Here is a 17491-nt window from a genome sequence, read left to right as displayed (position 1 = left end):
AAGCAATGCGACGTGCAACGCCGGGATTGGACATCAGACAGTTCCTTTACAATATGGCGCCCGTCTTGCAAGGTAAACCATTCGCGCCGCTGGTGACCGGGCCCGCGTGTTTTCCTGCTTTGTCCCTGCGAGAACGTCATTCCGCCTCGTAGCGAGTCCGGCCCCAACTTCCCGACCGCCGAAAACAGCCGCCAGGACACAACAGGGGAAAAGATCGTAGTACAGCAGGGTAATCGATAGTCACGTGCCAAAGAGCTGGTGTGGCAGAAAAGGCGCATTACGCCTCAAACTTCACAGCTCAAACCTGCCCAGCACCCTCCACCTTTTCGTCTTACCACCACAGAAAGAAGGAAAAGAGACTTATCTGACGGGCTTGATTTGACTAAGAACACCTTGCCTGTTGCAAGATCCTTGACTAACAAATTAACAGGACCTAAGACCCTGGTGAAGAAACGCGATCCCAGGTAACGCTAAACAAACTTAAGAGTTCCCATAACACGAGCATTCTGACCAGCATTGTTTTTTATAAACATCTTATTCCCGGTCTTAGCGTGAAAATCACTTCTGCTTTGCTCATAACGTTCTGCTTGCCGACAATGGGCTAACTGCATGTTGTTTCGAGCAACGCTGCCCACTTTCCCTTACGGTATCCGGAGTAATTGAAAACGGCAACCATCACTGATCTGCCAAAGCTTGGAGAGAGGCAAATTGATCGGATATGCCAAATTTAAGTCAGATAGAACTGCCCTAGAAGTCTCATGCTGGGCCGTGTTGAATGAGGAATTTAACCACAATACTGTAGTATCCCATCTACTGACGGATTTGACGTGGTAAATTATAAGCACTGCCTTTAGGTTACGGTTAACCCTTTCTGCCAAGAATGCCTGCAGATACTAAGGGGTAGTCACAATATGCCTGATTCCACTACGGAAGCAAAACTGTTTAAACTCTCTTGATACAAGGGCAGGCACAATATCACTGACAAGTTTGTGCGGGGACCCGAACCATGGAAACGTTACACTAGCAGTGACCCTGGTACTGGGCAGCAACCATACAAAACGCGAAAAGTCATCCACGGTGACGAAGAGACAACGGTACCCTCCCTTAGTCCTAGGCATAGGTATTACAAAGTAGATAAACATGTTATCCATTGGTCGATGCTCTCTTTGAGATTGAAGGAGACCCAGAGCGGCTTGAGAACTGGCTTTACTCCTAAAATCGTCACACTGACTGACGAGCAGCCACAAATCGCGGTACAGAGAAGGCCACATCACATGAGCCCGTACCTTGGCCAAGGTTCTATAGAGGCCGAGGTGCCCTCCTGGTACAGAATTATGGAAATACTGAAAGAGAGGTGAAACTAACTCACATGGTAACCAAATCCTAACGTGTCCGAGCTTACCAACCTCTTTACATTGTATCCCATTCCTCAAAGAGTAACTGGGCAGGCCTTCGCCACCAGTGATCTTCCTCTTGGTTGAACCCAAGTATGGATCCTCATTCTGCTTGGTTTTAAGGTCAATGAATAATTGAGGGATCTCTGTGAGGGCACTGTTCACTCACTGACTACACGAAATATGCTCTCTTGTTGGCTGAGATTCAAGGTCTTTACTAAATATCCTACTAAGGTAGTCGGCTACCTTATTGTCACAGCCTTTAATACGATGTACCTTAAAAGGAAAGGTGGAAATACGGACTGCCCACCGAGCAACAATTACGGTCTTTCGAGGTCGAGCTAGGATCCAACTCAGTGCTTGATTGTCAGTTTCGAGGTCACACCCTCCAGGTTGCAAATAAAATCGAAATTTCTCCAAGGCGAAGAGCACCGCAAGAGCCTTACACTCACCAACAGTATAGCTTAACTCGGTGGCGGTGAGCTTCCTTTAAGCAAAGGAAAGGGGGCGCTTCAATCCCTGATCTTCTTGAAAGAGGACAGCTGCTGTCCCAGCATTTGAAGCGTCGGTTTGGAATACAAAACGTTTATGGAAATCGGGAACTGCCAAAACTGGAGGGTTCGTAATGGCGGTCTTAATCGACTCGAAAGCACATTGTTGGCTGTCTCCCCAGGTAAACTCTTGGCCTTTCTCTCTCAAGTCATCGACAGGGGCAGCCTACTGTGCGAAATTATGGACGAACCTGCGAAAATAGTTTGCCATGCCAATAAAACGCGCCACCTTCTTGTTAGTCCTTGGGGGCGGAAATTTCTTAATCCAACCAGTCCGCCCTTCATCAATTCTAACTAAGTCCGCGGAGATATGATGGCCTGAAAAGGAAACTTGGTATCTAGCAAGAGTAATCTTGGCCGGATTAACGTCAATCCAGCGGTACGAAGTCTACGCAACACCTTCTCAAGATGGGAAAGGTGATCTTAGAAGGTTTAGCTATACACAACAACATCAACCACATAGTTGTACACAAACTTAGGTTTCAAATCTCTATAAACACGGTCCAACATGCGCGACAATACTGGGACCCCGGTATCCAAACCAAACGGAACTCTGTTAATTTCAAAGAGATTCCAGTCCGTGCAGCATACGGTGGCATGTGTCGGTTCCTCACTAAGGGGTTTCTGATCTATGTCTACGTAGATACTCCGCAAATCACATATAAGTGTCTGGCAGAGGGTTCATCAAACCACCTTCACAATTCTCTATTATTCGAATCCCGTATCGTGCGAGGAAAGAATGATCACTTATATCTTTCCGTACAAGCTCTGATATCCCTTATTTTATTGTTGTGATCGTTCCTCCCTATGTAGGTCGGTGTCGACAAAAGATTTTCGCATTGGGAGGAGAAAGTTAGTGATTGGAATTTTGAGAACATTCCGTCGCAACGATGGTAAGCTTGATTTAGATCAAGAACAGTGAACCATCTTGCCCCAGAAAACCACGTAAAACAATTTTGAATATAGGGTAAGGAGACGAACACCATCATAACCTTCTTATTCATTAACCAGTAATCAATTGCAGGTCTATAATCCTCACCGCTGGTTTTAGGAACAAGAAATATTGGTGAAGCGTAAGACGAGGTTGACGGTCTGATAACGCCATTCTGAGACATAGTGTCCAGTTTTCTTTTAGGATTCTCATTTTAGGAGGGAAAAGTCAATAAGGCGACTGCTGAACCGGTAGGCTATCATACAAATGAATGTGATATTCAGTAAGGCTATTTACACAAAGTTTCTCAGAAAGAACGTCTGGAAACTCATCTAACAATTCTATTAACTGAGCCGCGTGATCATCACGAAGGTGACTAACCTCAAACCTGTCGGCTTTACTGCCGACCATGCTGACCAACTTAAAACGATCACATGCACACAGTGATGTCTTATATTCCGGTCTGAACTTAAAGCATAATATGCGACAAGCGTAGTCTAATACAAGTCTGGTGTGCTGAATGAAATCGCAGCCCAGGAGTAAGATTAGGGCTAAACCCCAACTACCAACAACGCATATGGCCACATAATATCACAAATTGATAGTCTACCCTGTTCTTCCCCCACAACAGGCAATTCATCCCCATTCGCAGTGCGACAATGCTGCCAGGTAGGCCTCACAACAGATAACCTATTCAATCGTCGAAACTCCAAATACCATTTATGGCCAATGAAGGACACCGAACTTGCGGAATCAAGCAGTCCACAAACAAGGCTCTATTCCCAAGCGAGTAAAAACTTAGGGGCGAGGGGCCTACCGGGAGCACCAATGTGTGCACATCGGAAGGGTAACTTACGCTTCTACCCCCTCTCTTCCTATGGCATCAGATGTTTGCCTGCGATCCCTTAGGATTGGGCAATTGCGCGCTAAGTGATTAGTGTCAGCACAGCGAAAAGAATGCTTCCTAGCCTACAGAACAGCTTCAGCGCGTAACTTGATATTCCCTGGAACTAAAGATACTGTCCCTGCGCTATAATTAGTACTGTGCTGGGAATCAGCGAACACGAGGTCCAACTCTGAATAGCTAGCCGGCCGGGAAGCAAAAACTAGCTGTCACCGATCATCAGGTTCCATCCCCTCAAGAGTGTCAGATACGACATCGGACTCGGCCATAGACATGTCCAGAGCCAACATTGCACTACGAACTCTCTCCACGTGTTGTTCTAATGTTTCGGCAGCGCCCTGCACTTGTCAGAAAAATTTACGCTCAAATTCGATTCGCATTCTTGCTGACAATTTCCCAGCTATAATTGAAGTCAAATATTTAATAGACTCCTGACGCATTAAAACTTCCGAAACTAATACATTTAACACTCGTTTAGGAAACGGATACGGTAGTGAAAGTCTTACCTTGTGCGGGACATGCAAGGTATAAGCATGAACCTCCAACTTGGCTAATAACCACAAAGCTGTTGAACCTGATTGAAATTCTCGACAGATAATTCCGACAATCCAGTAAATAGACCCGTAATGGGATTGGGCAGTTTAGCCAACCCGTCGAAGGTGCCTCACTACGATTCTTTGAGTCTCAAATCTCAGTGCCGCCAGACCACTAAGTACCAACGTCTCCTTGCTCCGAACTAGCACCTTCCATATTTAAATTTAAGGCCGCGGTTCCGGTTTTCAAATCCCGCACAAGACTCGTAACCTGTTTTACTTCCCGCCTCTCAGCAACTTTAATTTCCACTCAAACAAAAACGCTTAAACGGCTCTCCAAATGAACCAACTAGGATTGTATACGAGATATTTGCCTATGTGTTGGCTGGCTATCCTCTAAAACGGCACGGTTCTTGTCTATGCCAGCCGGAGTGGCCGAGCGGTTCTAGGCACTACAGTCTGGAACCGCGCGACCGCTACGGTTGCAGGTTCGAATCCTGCTTCGGGCATGGATGTGGGTGATGTTCTTATGTTATTTAGGTTTAAGTAGTTCTTAGTTCTAGGGGACTGATGACCTTAGAAGTTAAGTCCCATAGTGCTCCGAGCCATTTTCTTGTCTATCTCATCAACGGCGCTCAAAATAAATTACAAGGCGTCACCTACCTCACCAATCCTACCCGCCGTGGAGGATATTGGTACATCCAAAGCCGCTGGCAACCTAGCTGCCAACTTCAGAATGCAGCCTGCTACAGGTGGTTCACGAATCCTCAATTCATACTGCAAGAATTCCTTCTTGAGCTAACCAATGCTGGGATACGCCCTTGAGATAATGTCAAACTGCGGTTACCAGAAAACAATAAAAAATGCAGTGAAATTACAATAACCATAAATTCTTACTAAACAACAAATGACCAATTAAAGAGTAACACATACTGAAAGAAAGACAATTCTATCCAAATGGGACTTAGGAAGTAGGAATGAGGGGTACACTTAGCATGTAAAGACAAGGTCGCTACTATGTCACTCCTTAACACAACGATTAGCAAATCAAATATTAAAAATTTATTCAAAACAAGCTTTTATAAAAAAGATTAGAGGCAATCAAAATGAGCTGTTCTTAAGATAATATCAAAATATACAGTTACAACAACTTTCTTAAAAATGAGCCACGGAGTTTTCAAGACTTAGGCAAATTACAAACTGAAGGTGACTTTAAAGGTGGCACAGGTAGAATTTTTTTTAATTTTTTTAAAGGCAATAATCTACAATACAGAAGTGATTTAGAACACACACCAGTTAATTACTAATCCCAAATGACACAAGGATCACAACAAGTTAATTAATACAACTCAGCCGGCCGCGTTGGTCTAGCGGTTCTAGGCGCTCAGTCTGGAACCGCGGGACTGCTACGGTCGCAGGTTCGAATCCAGCCTCGGGCATGGATGTGTGTGATGTCCTTAGGTTAATTAGGTTTAAGTAGTTCTAAGTTCTAGGGGACTGATGACCACAGATGTTAAGTCCCATAGTGCTCAGAGCCATTTGAACCATTTGAATACAACTGATTACCAAGCTAATTAAAAAACCCCTCTTTTTAGATCTATAAAATAGGTCCAATAACTGCCAAATGGGCAGTGACGCCAGGCTGCCCTGGGCAAAAGGTGGCTTAACTTAAAATGCTGGAAGCAGCAGACCAGCCGTCCAAAACAACACCTAAACGCCGGGACCTAACCGGGAGTCACTTCCCATTAGACGACACGTCACAGCTTCTGTGCACCGAAGCAGAACGTGGAGCCGCTACCACACACCTCGACTCGCAGAAATATGGAACTAAAACAGACCGCAAAAAATATGAAAAACACCAAGCAAACATTAATATAAGTTAAGAGATCAATAAACAATACAAATGAAGAACCAATAAATGCTTTCAACATAAGTGAGTGAAATATTTCAGCAATATCAATGCTGTAAAACATTTAATCTAAGAACTGTACACAATTCCAATGTTGAAAATGTAGTATTAGACCTTTACACTCTCATAGTTCTTCAAACAAAATTGCCATATATGATTAAGACCGACAAAGTGTACAAAGATGAAATGGAAATAATTTAAAGATAATATCTCGTTATTCAAATGCACAACTTCACAAGGATACTAGGCTATGTGCTCATTAATTTCGTAGCATAGGTCTGCGTTGTAGCTTCCAGTTATCTAAGCTTGGCATGCAGAAAATTTACAATTAGACTATGACCTACTATCTTGAATACTTTTGGGAATGCTGATATTTTAAAGGAGGTAGTGACTGCTAGTCTCCCCGTGGTCTCACACCTTGCCGACTGCTCTTACTTCAGCAACACGTACATTGCGGCAACGAACGAACAAGTACATTCGCTGGGACGCAAATCTTTCAAGGGAACGAAGGCACCAGGCCACTTACACCTTTGATTGAGAGCGTCGTTCGAGATGGTCTCGAGGCATGGGTCTCTCCGAGAAAACAGCCACCAAAGCAATGCGACTCCGGGAGTTGACATCAGGCAGGTCGCCCACAATATGGCGCCCATCTTGCAAGGTAGACCGTCCCCACCGCTGGTGACCGAGCCCGTGTGTTTTCCTCCTTCGTCCCCGCGAACACGTCCTTTTGTCTCGTAGCGAATCCGGCCCCAACTCCCCGACCGCCGAAAACAGCCGGCAGATCACAACAGGGGTTAAGATCTTAGTACAGCCGGGTAATCGATAGTCATTTGCTAAAGAGCTAGTGTGCCAGTAATGGCGCAGCACACCTCAAGGCTCAATCGTGTTTTGGTAGCAAAACTAAATTCTATTTAAAGGACAATTTCTATTACCACTGTTGCCTGATACTGGAACATACAGTCTGGCCGGCTGTAGTGGCCGACCGGTTCTAGCCACTACAGTCTGGAACCGCGCGGCCGCTACGTTCGCAGGTTAGAATCCTGCCTCGGGCATGGATGTGTGTGATGTCCTTAGGTTAGTTAGGTTTAAGTAGTTCCAAGTTCTAGGGGACAGATGACCTCAGAAGTTAAGTCCCATAGTGCTCAGAGCCATTTGAACCAATTGAACCACACAGTCTGTGAAAAGGATGTATGAACATCTTCCTCACACAGTTGACTCACAACACATACAGGACAGACATCCTACTGTGTATGGTAATATCTGCGATAAGGCAACACAGTGAGCATATGCAGCTATTATCTTCATGAATGTTTGACAAATCTAGAGATAAAGAGGGTGAGTCACAATCTATATAATTTTAGAATAACACCGAAAGTATGGTGATAGCTGAAAAAGATGTAGGACAAACGTTGCATCGGACAAAGGGGGCCACAATATGACGTAGGTTTTCTGCTGCTAGGTGGGATCGCGTCAGAGATGTAAAGGTCAACTTTGATTTTTTCTTTAAATGGGTTTCTTTAATTCCGTACTTACTTTCTGATAGCGGCTATAGAGAAAAATCCAATGATGTGTAACAGTTAGGTCTGTGAAGGTCAGTGAAGGTCGAAAGGGAGGCATGACCGTCCATTTACCGAAAGTGTTCGAAGTGATGACAATTGGTGTCAATGCAGTGCTTCAATCCTCATATCATGGAGTGAGTGGTATTCCTTACCACTTCGGCACTTATCGAAGCACATGCTCTGATAATTCTGTCTCGTATATCGTGTAAATAGTAAATAACCTTCTGTAAATGAACGTTCGTGCCACAATTTGGATTTTCGTTGACCTTCAAATACCTTACTGTTACACCTAACTGGATTTGTCTCGATAGCTGCTATCAGAAATTAAGTACCAAACTATAGCACCGATTTAAAAGAAAAACATAGTAGACCTTCATATCTATGACGTGACCCCACCTAGCAACAAAAAACCAACGTCATGTAATGTCCCCCGTTGTCCCATGCAACTTTTGTCCCACAAACTTTCCAGATCCTGCCATACATACGGAGATTTGGTGGAAATGGTTAGTGATTCACCTGGTATGTTACCTAACGCATAAATATCTCCTGGTTAAGCCTTGTCAAAGCTATAGCTAGTTACCACAGTACATCAGATATTATTTCGCTATTCACTTTGCAACGATAAACAACCTAATTTACAGGACAACATAACAGTAATATTGCATTTCATAGCTGCAACAATGCTGTAGGGAATAGGCAACATAATATTATTGTTACTATTATTATTGTCGTTATTGATTCCAATGAGCAGAAAAATCGTTAGAAGACTGAAGTATTCCACTTTCTGGCAGTTCAGAACTATTGCGGTCAGCAGGCACTTGACTTACAAAAGGTAGGCCTATGGATAGTGCATACATTGTAATTTGGTTTATTTTACTTAGGGGTGAAAGGTGTGAGGAGGTATGTTCCGTAACGAGAGTATACCCTCTGTTATGATATGAAGTCAGCCAGTCGCACGCTGGGCGGACCTCCCTCCAGGACGACAACGCGACGTCTGCAGTCCCTATGTGAAGGAGACGTAAGCGCCGCGAACGACTGGTGACGCCCCAGTTCAACAACAGCGTCTGGATTAGGGACTTCGATAGCAGCGTCAACCCTAGTTACTTCGCTTGTTCAAAAAAATGGCTCTGAGGACTATGCGACGTAACTTCTGAGGTCATCAGTCGCCTAGAACTTAGAACTAATTAAACCTAACTAACCTAAGGACATCACACACATCCATGCCCGAGGCAGGATTCGAACCTGCGACCGTAGCGGTCACGCGGTTCCAGAATGAAGCGCCTAGAATCGCACGGCCACAACGGCCGGCACTTCGCTTGTACTCCTATGTAGTACAGACATGGGATTGGTTATACTGGAGATGATTGATTATTTTGTAGGTCGTCCTTTGCTTGCGACACATCTGTGTGATTGCCAAAGTTAAGTATTGTATCTTTTCTTATTGTAATAAATCTCATTAACACCACTTGTTTGACTGTTTGTCTAGCGAAATGAGTAAACAGGCTTCCTATGCACTACGTAATTGGTTTACGAAGAACGAACACCGCAGTGACAACCCAGTGCCTGGCTGCCACAATTTTGTTTTGTCGTTAGCTTTCGTATTAATTCTATCTTGCCTTTTCTTTGCAGGGGCATGTGTACATGTTTTAACAGTGTCTCTTATAGTGTTTTTTCTATTCAGTGTTTTTAGGAGGGCGTTGCAGAAAGTTTCTTTGCTTCCGTGCTTATTTTTCTTGCTTGCATTGTCTACTTATTGCATTTGCCTATTCCACAATTAGCAACCCACCTCCCCCACTCCCTGCTCAGGCGCCTCAGCTGCAGGCGATAGATGCTACGCAGCTAACACGGATGTTTCAGACGCAGGAGGTTGCCCCCCTTCTAACCACGATACAGCAGCTACTCACCAACCAAACGGCCGACACGGTGCTATTCACGGCACAAGCGCCACGACCGCAAGTCAAGGCAAGCACAGTGTTACGCTTGTAGAAAGAAATGTCAGGTACAATACGTATGTTCGCAACGGAACAAACGTAATAATTCTGCCCAGTAACAAAAATCTAGTCACAAGGCCCATGTACTCAATGCAGTTTATTCAAAGCCTGCTGATAGCATTAGCAGAACTAGCAAGCGAACAGTTTCATCAGTGCCACCCCATTTCAACAAATTTTACATTCCTATGCATGTTAGTGGAGAACGTGTGAGAATTCAGTTGGACAATGGTGCCTCTGGTACATTGCTGAATCGTATCATATATGAACTGTTAGGCTTCCCACGCTGTCTAAAAATAGCACGCACATGACCTCTTACAGTGGGCAAGACATTGCCGTTCTCGGATAAATATACTGTGCCTGCCATCTATCGCTCGCACGAGCGGACTGTGACTTTCACTGTTCTACAGTGACGCGATTGTGAGAACATATTTGGGATTGATTCGTTTGATTTGCTTTATTTTCAAATTCAACACAATGTGTTGTCAGTGTCTGCATTCAATGTTAAATACAAAGTAGCTAGCTTGCTGAAAGAATTCCCTGAACTTTCTTCTGAAGGTTTAGGCAACACTAACAGTTTTGTTGCACATATTAGTATGAAAGACAATGCTTAGCCGAAATTTTGCCGGGCCACAACTGTTCCCATTCCATTACGGGACAAAGTGGCTGCAGAACCTAAAGACTTGCAAGATAGTGGAGCTATTCCGCCCATACAAGCTAGTCAATGGGCAAGTCCACTGGTTTTGCTGCCCAAAACCTTCAGGTCGTATTCGCCTCTGTGTTGACTTTGTCTACAGTCAACTCACAAACTGTGTTTGACACGTATCCATTGCCACGCCACGGGGATTTCATGTAGAGATTCGGAGCTGGTCGTTATTTTTTAGAAGCTGATTTGCGCGATACATATCTTCAAACATCGATAGATGAAGAATCAAAAATTCTGTGTCCTGAACACTCATTTTCCTTGTTTAAATATTTGCGTTTGCCACTTGGCAGTGCTTCTGCACTGGGCATTTTCCAACTGACTGCTCAAGTACAAACTATTCAAACTATTTGCACGATATTATCGTAGCAGGTCGTAAATCTGAAGAATTCATTGCTAGTTTGCGTGCTTTACGTCGTGTGTTATCTGATGCAGGACTAAAGTGTAGACTGGACAAGTGTGACTTTTTTAAAACCTGGTCAAAAAGTACTTCACTCACATTTATTAGTCATAGATGACCTGCCAGTTCTTCGTAATGTCACGAAATTGCAGTCAGTCTTAGGGAAAATGAACTATTATATTCGATTCATACCAAGTGCTGCACAATTCGCAGCTCCATTGCATCGCTTGCGCAGCAAGAATGTCTGCTTTGTTTGGACATGTGAGTGCCAAGAAGCTTTTCAAAAACTTAGAGCTGCATTTCTCAGAGATCGATGCTTGTTTTACCTTGATCCTGACAAACCAGCTGTGTTTCAAGTTCACGCTTCCTCTTACGGAATCGGTGCAGTGCTTCGTACAGAATAGGTGATAAACACAGGCCTATTGCTTTCCAATCAAAAGTGTAGTCCAAAGTTCAGTGTAACTATTCGCTAACAGGCAAAGAAACACTGGTGTCACCAAATTACACCACTATTTCTATGGCAGAAAATTCTACTTAGTAGAATACGCAATACGGAGAGGTTTATTATCGAAATTACGAGAGAGCACATTCCGGGAAGAGATGGGCAACATATTACTACCGCCCACATATATCTCGCGTAATGATCACAACGAAAAGATCCGAGAAATTAGAGCAAATACGGAGACTTACAAGCAGTCGTTCTTCCCACGCACAATTCGTGAATGGAGCAGTGAAGGGGGGATCAGATAGTGGTACAATAAGTACCCTCCGCCACACACCGTAAGGTGGCTCGCGGAGTATAGATGTAGATGTAGATGTAGATCACAAGCCTTTGCAGACCTTCTTTCATGCTATGAAGCCGGTTCCTGCACGAACTGCCCAAAAATGTCAAAGATAGGCTTTATTGTTGTCTCAATACCGTTACGAGATCGTGAATCGTCCCATAACTCAGCATGGTAATGCGAACGCACTTTCAAGTCTTCCCATTGGCGTTGATGCAGACTTTGACGTTTCTGCTGCATCTTGTTGTCACGTCGACGCCCACGATTCTGAATTCCTTCAATCCTTTCCTCTGAAATACAGGAAAATTGCACAGGTCACGGAAGCTGATTCAGATTTGAACATTTTGCTAAAATACATTCTCACATTTTGGCCTCGCTCATTGCATAACACAAAGGACTCGATAGTGCGGCGATACTTTGCACGTCGGCATAGTCACGCTGTACAGGAAGGTGTGATTCTTGTTCACAAAGACAGTGGACAGTCAAGTGTGTTGTTCCCAAAAGCTTTGCAAAAAGAAGTGTGGCAGTTACTTCACCAAGGTCACTGGGAGATTGTTCGTACAAAACTGTTAGCGCGTAGACACAGTACGTGGCAGGATATGGACACCCAAATAGAATAGATGACGTCACAGTGTCACGCTTGAGCGAAAGTCAGTCCACTCTGCCACAAAAATTCTCTGCTTGTCCTAAGTCGCAATCACAATGGAAACTTGTGCACAAAGACTCTGCAGGACCATCGTCGAACACTTGTTGGTTGGTTGTGGTAGACTCGTAAAGCAAATTTCATTTTGCTCTTCCAATGCACCCGACAACGCCATGTACCTGAAGTCATGGTGTCGGTCAACGACCGTCAGTTCATGTCACATGAATCTGAAACACTCTGTGAACGCAATGGCACACAATATCTAACTAGTACACCCTTACATCCAAAGTCAAACGGCGAAGCGGATCGTTTTGTCAGAACCTTCAAACAGCAGATAGCCAAACTTCGCACTGCACACGCCAGGGATCAAGCACTGCATAAACGAGGTGGACCACCGCCTGCTGAATTGCTTCACTGCCCACATGCTCCACCCTCCTCATACGGAGCATAAGGAAGGCAGCAAGTATCGCTTCAAGTCTTTTTACGGTTTTTAGCGGTGGTCGCGAAGCGAGATTGTTCGTCGACTTAGCGCATGCATGTATCTCATTTTAGACCCAGACGGAGTGCAGTGCCGATAGCACCATCTGATTCGCCACTGTCATGTGTGCGGTGATCCTTATCTCTTCCCCCTGATTCACGGATCCCGGATACAGTGCGGAAACACCAGCCGCCAGAAGGTGTCATCACGACACCACAGGACGACTACATGGAGACTGAGCCTTCACCTCCTCTACCTCGTCTCGTCCTAAGGATGGAGCTGGACCCACCCACACTACAGCAACCAGCGCCTTCTACATTTTGTTATGGGCCAGATGAGGTGGACTTGTACCCTTTTGGGCGTTTTCCAAGGAACGTTTCCACCAGAGCGAAGGCCGTATGGCGAGGTACGACCGGAACTCTGATGTTCCCTACAGCCACAGCTTCCGGTCCCTGAGAGCGTCCATGCTCCTACCTCCCCCGCCGTTGTCGTTATCCCTATACGACTACGATTCGTCGTTTTTTGGGGAGAGGAATGTTACGTAAAGTCAAGCGCCGGCACGCAAGTCTGGACCGAAACAGATGAGAAGGCTGTGAGAAGAAGTCAGCCAATCGAACCCTGACCGGACCTCCCTCCAGGACGACAACGCGACACCAGCGGCCCCTGTGTGAAGAGGACATAAGCGCGTCACCGACTTGCGACGCCCCATTTCAATAGCAGTGTCAAGATTAGCGACTTTGATTGCAACGCCAGCACTAGTCACTTCGCTTGTTCTCTCTAAGTAGCACGGTCTTGCTTATACTGAAGAAGATTGATTATTTTGTACGTCACCCTTTGCTTGCGCCTCATCTGAGTAACTAAATGGTTCAAATGGCTATGAGCTCCATGGGACTTAACATCTGAGGTCATCAATCCCCTTGAACTTAGAACTACTTAAACCTAACCAACCTAAGGACATGACACACATCCATGCCCGAGGCAGGATTCGAACCTGCGACCGTAGCTGTCTCGCGGTTCCGGACTGAAGTGCCTAGATCCACACGGCCACCGCGGCCGGCCATGTGTGTAACCGCCAAAGCTAAGTATTCTATCTTTTCTTACTGTAATAAAACGCATTAAGACGGCGTGTTTGATTGTTTGTCTTACGAAACTAGTATGCAGGCTTCCTAGACACTGCACCATCAATGTGGATAATTGACTTTCTTCTCTGAGAATGAGTTGTGCGTAGCTATCCTGACACACAATTGTGCCACCATTAAATTAAGAATGGTTGTTACAAATGAGAAATAACTACTGCCTCACTAAATATTTATTTCGTTGTTTAATAAAACCGCTACAAAAACTAAATATGAACCAATGGAAACTCCAAGTAGGATTTCAACAATGTAGGAAAAGATAGATTGCTACATATCGTAAAAAAGATACGTTAAGTTGAAGAGAGGCACAGTAAAAGACACTTGCACAATGCTTTCGGCCATAACCTTCATCAGCAAAAGAGAAATAGAGAAACACACACCGTTCATACACACGAGTAAGCACCCCTAGAATGCGTTCTGACCTGAACACAGACCAAGCACGAAAACAGGAAGAGAGGTAGAAGGTGTACTGATCTGTGAAAAAAAAAAAGAAAAACAGAAAAACTGAAAGCTGAACGGTCCAAGGACAGGAAGTCCAATAGAGAGAAAACTGCGGTGGCATTGTGGTTATCGGGCAACTGACGAAATATAGTGCTATGTCCGTTGATAGAGGTCTTCCAGCAGGAAGCGTGGCTCCATTGCCATTAGTGGACAAGCTCAAATATTTGGGGATCACCTTTACACGTGATATATAGCGCACGATCTCATTTAACTATAAACGCCTGCTTCAAGCTAATCGCACGAACGTTCCTGACAACCTCCTAACATCATTCCACATGTTACAACGGGTGGAATTTGTTAACACTCATTTTACAGATGCCAAAGTCAATGTCACACAGACCGCAGGTGGCATTCGGCTACTTTGTAAGCGCGGGTCATACCTTCAAAATCCGCTACGACAAGCTGACACTTCCTCCTAAAGATGGCGACCTTAGTCTTGTCATCGTCCAAGCGAGAGCAGCAGCCCTTTATGTACGTACGAGGTGCATTCAAGTTCTAAGGCCTCCGATTTTTTTTCTCCGGACTGGAAAGAGATAGAAACATGCGCATTGTTTTAAAATGAGGCCGCGTTCATTGTCAATACGTCCTAGAGATGGCAGCACCGTACGGCAGATGGAATTTTACCGCCAGCGGAGAGAACGAGAACTGTTTTAAATACTTAAAATGGCGACGTTTTCCTTACTTGAACAACGTGCAATCATTCGTTTTCTGAATTTGCGTGGTGTGAAACCAATTGAAATTCATCGACAGTTGAAGGATACATGTGGTGATGGGGTTATGGATGTGTCGAAAGTGCGTTCGTGGGTGCGACAGTTTAATGAAGGCAGAACATCGTGTGACAACAAACCGAAACAACCTCGGGCTCGCACAAGCTGGTCTGACGACATTATCGAGAAAGTGGAGAGAATTGTTTTGGGGGATCGCCGAATGACTGTTGAACAGATCGCCTCCACAGTTGGCATTTCTGTGGGTTCTGTGCACACAGTGCTGCATGACGACCTGAAAATGCGAAAAGTGTCATCCAGTTGGGTGCCACGAATGATGACGGACGACCACACGGCTGCGCGTGTGGCATGTTGCCAAGCAATGTTGATGCGCAAAAAAAAAAAAAAATGGTTCAAATGGCTCTGAGCACTATGGGACTCAACTGCTGTGGTCATAAGTCCCCTAGAACTTACAACTACTTAAACCTAACTAACCTAAGGACAGCACACAACACCCAGCCATCACGAGGCAAAGAAAATCCCTGACCCCGCCGGGAATCGAACCCGGGAACCCGGGCGTGGGAAGCGAGAACGCTACCGCACGACCACGAGATGCGGGCTGTTGACGCGCAACGACAGCATGAATGGGACTTTCTTTTCGTCGGTTGTGACAATGGATGAGACGTGGATGCCATTTTTTAATCCAGAAACAAAGCGCCAGTCGGCTCAATGGAAGCACACAGATTCACCGCCACCAAAAAAATTTCGGGTAACCGCCAGTGCTGAAAAATTATGGTGTCCATGTTCTGGGACAGCGAGGGCGTAATCCTTACCCATTGCGTTGCAAAGGGCACTACGGTAACAGGTGCATCCTTCTAAAATGTTTTGAAGAACAAATTCCTTGCTGCACTGCAACAAAAACGTCCGGGAATGGCTGCGCGTGTGCTGTTTCACCAAGACATCGCACCCCCGCATCGAGCTAACGGTACGCAACAGTTTCTTCGTGATAACAACTGTGAAGTGATTCCTCATGCTCCCTACTCACCTGACCTGGCTCCTAGTGACTTTTGGCTTTTTCCAACAATGAAAGACACTCTCCGTGGCCGCACATTCACCAGCCATGCCTCAGCGATTTTCCAGTGGTCAAAACAGACTCCGAAAGAAGCCTTCGCCGCTGCCATGGAATCATGGCGTCAGCGTTGTGAAAAATGTGTACGTCTGCAGGGCGATTACGTCGAGAAGTAACGCCAGTTTGATCGATTTCGGGTGAGTAGTTAATTAGAAAAAAAATCGGAGGCCTTAGAACTTGAATGCACCTTGTACGATGGTTAAATCGTGGACCCTCCACCGAACCGGATTATCGGAAAGCCTGATTAACGAACAGGCCCCTCCGTCTCGAGTGGCCCCCTTCTTCCTCTGACATGTCAGGACCTTTTTCGTAGAATACTATACGTCCATGCCGACTTGCCTAGTACCAGAAACCCTACGGCCCGTGATATTTGTCGCCCAGTGATGAGAAATCATACTTGCATTGTTGTGTAAATCCGATATCTTACTATCGCATTGTCCATGGTTTGGCTTTCTGTGCACCATGTCCTCCTTGAAACAAGGGCTCGTGCGACATGGTACCTGGTCGTCAATGGAAAATACATGCCATAAAAATGACAGATTCGCCGGTATGCGCTAGATGTCACACGCTTAATCCGGACGAACATCGATTGACGTTTGGATCTTCTGCAGGTGTCTTACAGCTGATTCAGAAGAGGCTTCCCTTTCTTCTTCGTACGGCTACCCATGTCATTACACCGGTCACTTCTGTTCCCAGATGAGACCTATATGCCAAGTACGAAGACCAACGAGGTGAACAGGATAAAAGACCCCTCGATCTCTTATTTGTTTTTTGAAGGCGATAACAGTGTTCTTCATTTTTGGACATTTCTACAAAATCGCTTTACTTTTCTAATGCACCATCCCCGATATCGTCAGTATTATGGCAGCATTTTGGGTACTGTCTTCTTCGATCACCCACGCAGCTGGGATGCCCCAGGCGACAGAAGGTGATTTCGGTGTAATTTGTAATACCAGGACTCGGTCCAATGTACCCGCAAAGTGGAGTATTCTTCGCGAAGACGTGCTTGGAACATGCCTGACTGCCTTTGGGACTCTGAGTGCGTCTACCCGCAAATTGCCGGGGAGTGGGTGCCATTTTGTATGTTCTGCAGGAGAGCGTTTATTTCATTTCAGTTTATGTTTTGTTTGTTATTGATGCTAATTACATATCATTATTTTTCGCCTGGAGGGCCTCTTATGTGATTTAAACAAATAACGAAAAATAACAAAGAAAAAACAAACAAAAAATTGCTACGATACAAGAT

Source organism: Schistocerca cancellata, chromosome 5 (genome assembly GCF_023864275.1).
Source record: "Schistocerca cancellata isolate TAMUIC-IGC-003103 chromosome 5, iqSchCanc2.1, whole genome shotgun sequence".
NCBI lineage: Eukaryota > Metazoa > Arthropoda > Insecta > Orthoptera > Acrididae > Schistocerca > Schistocerca cancellata.
This window is presented reverse-complemented; position numbering follows the sequence as displayed.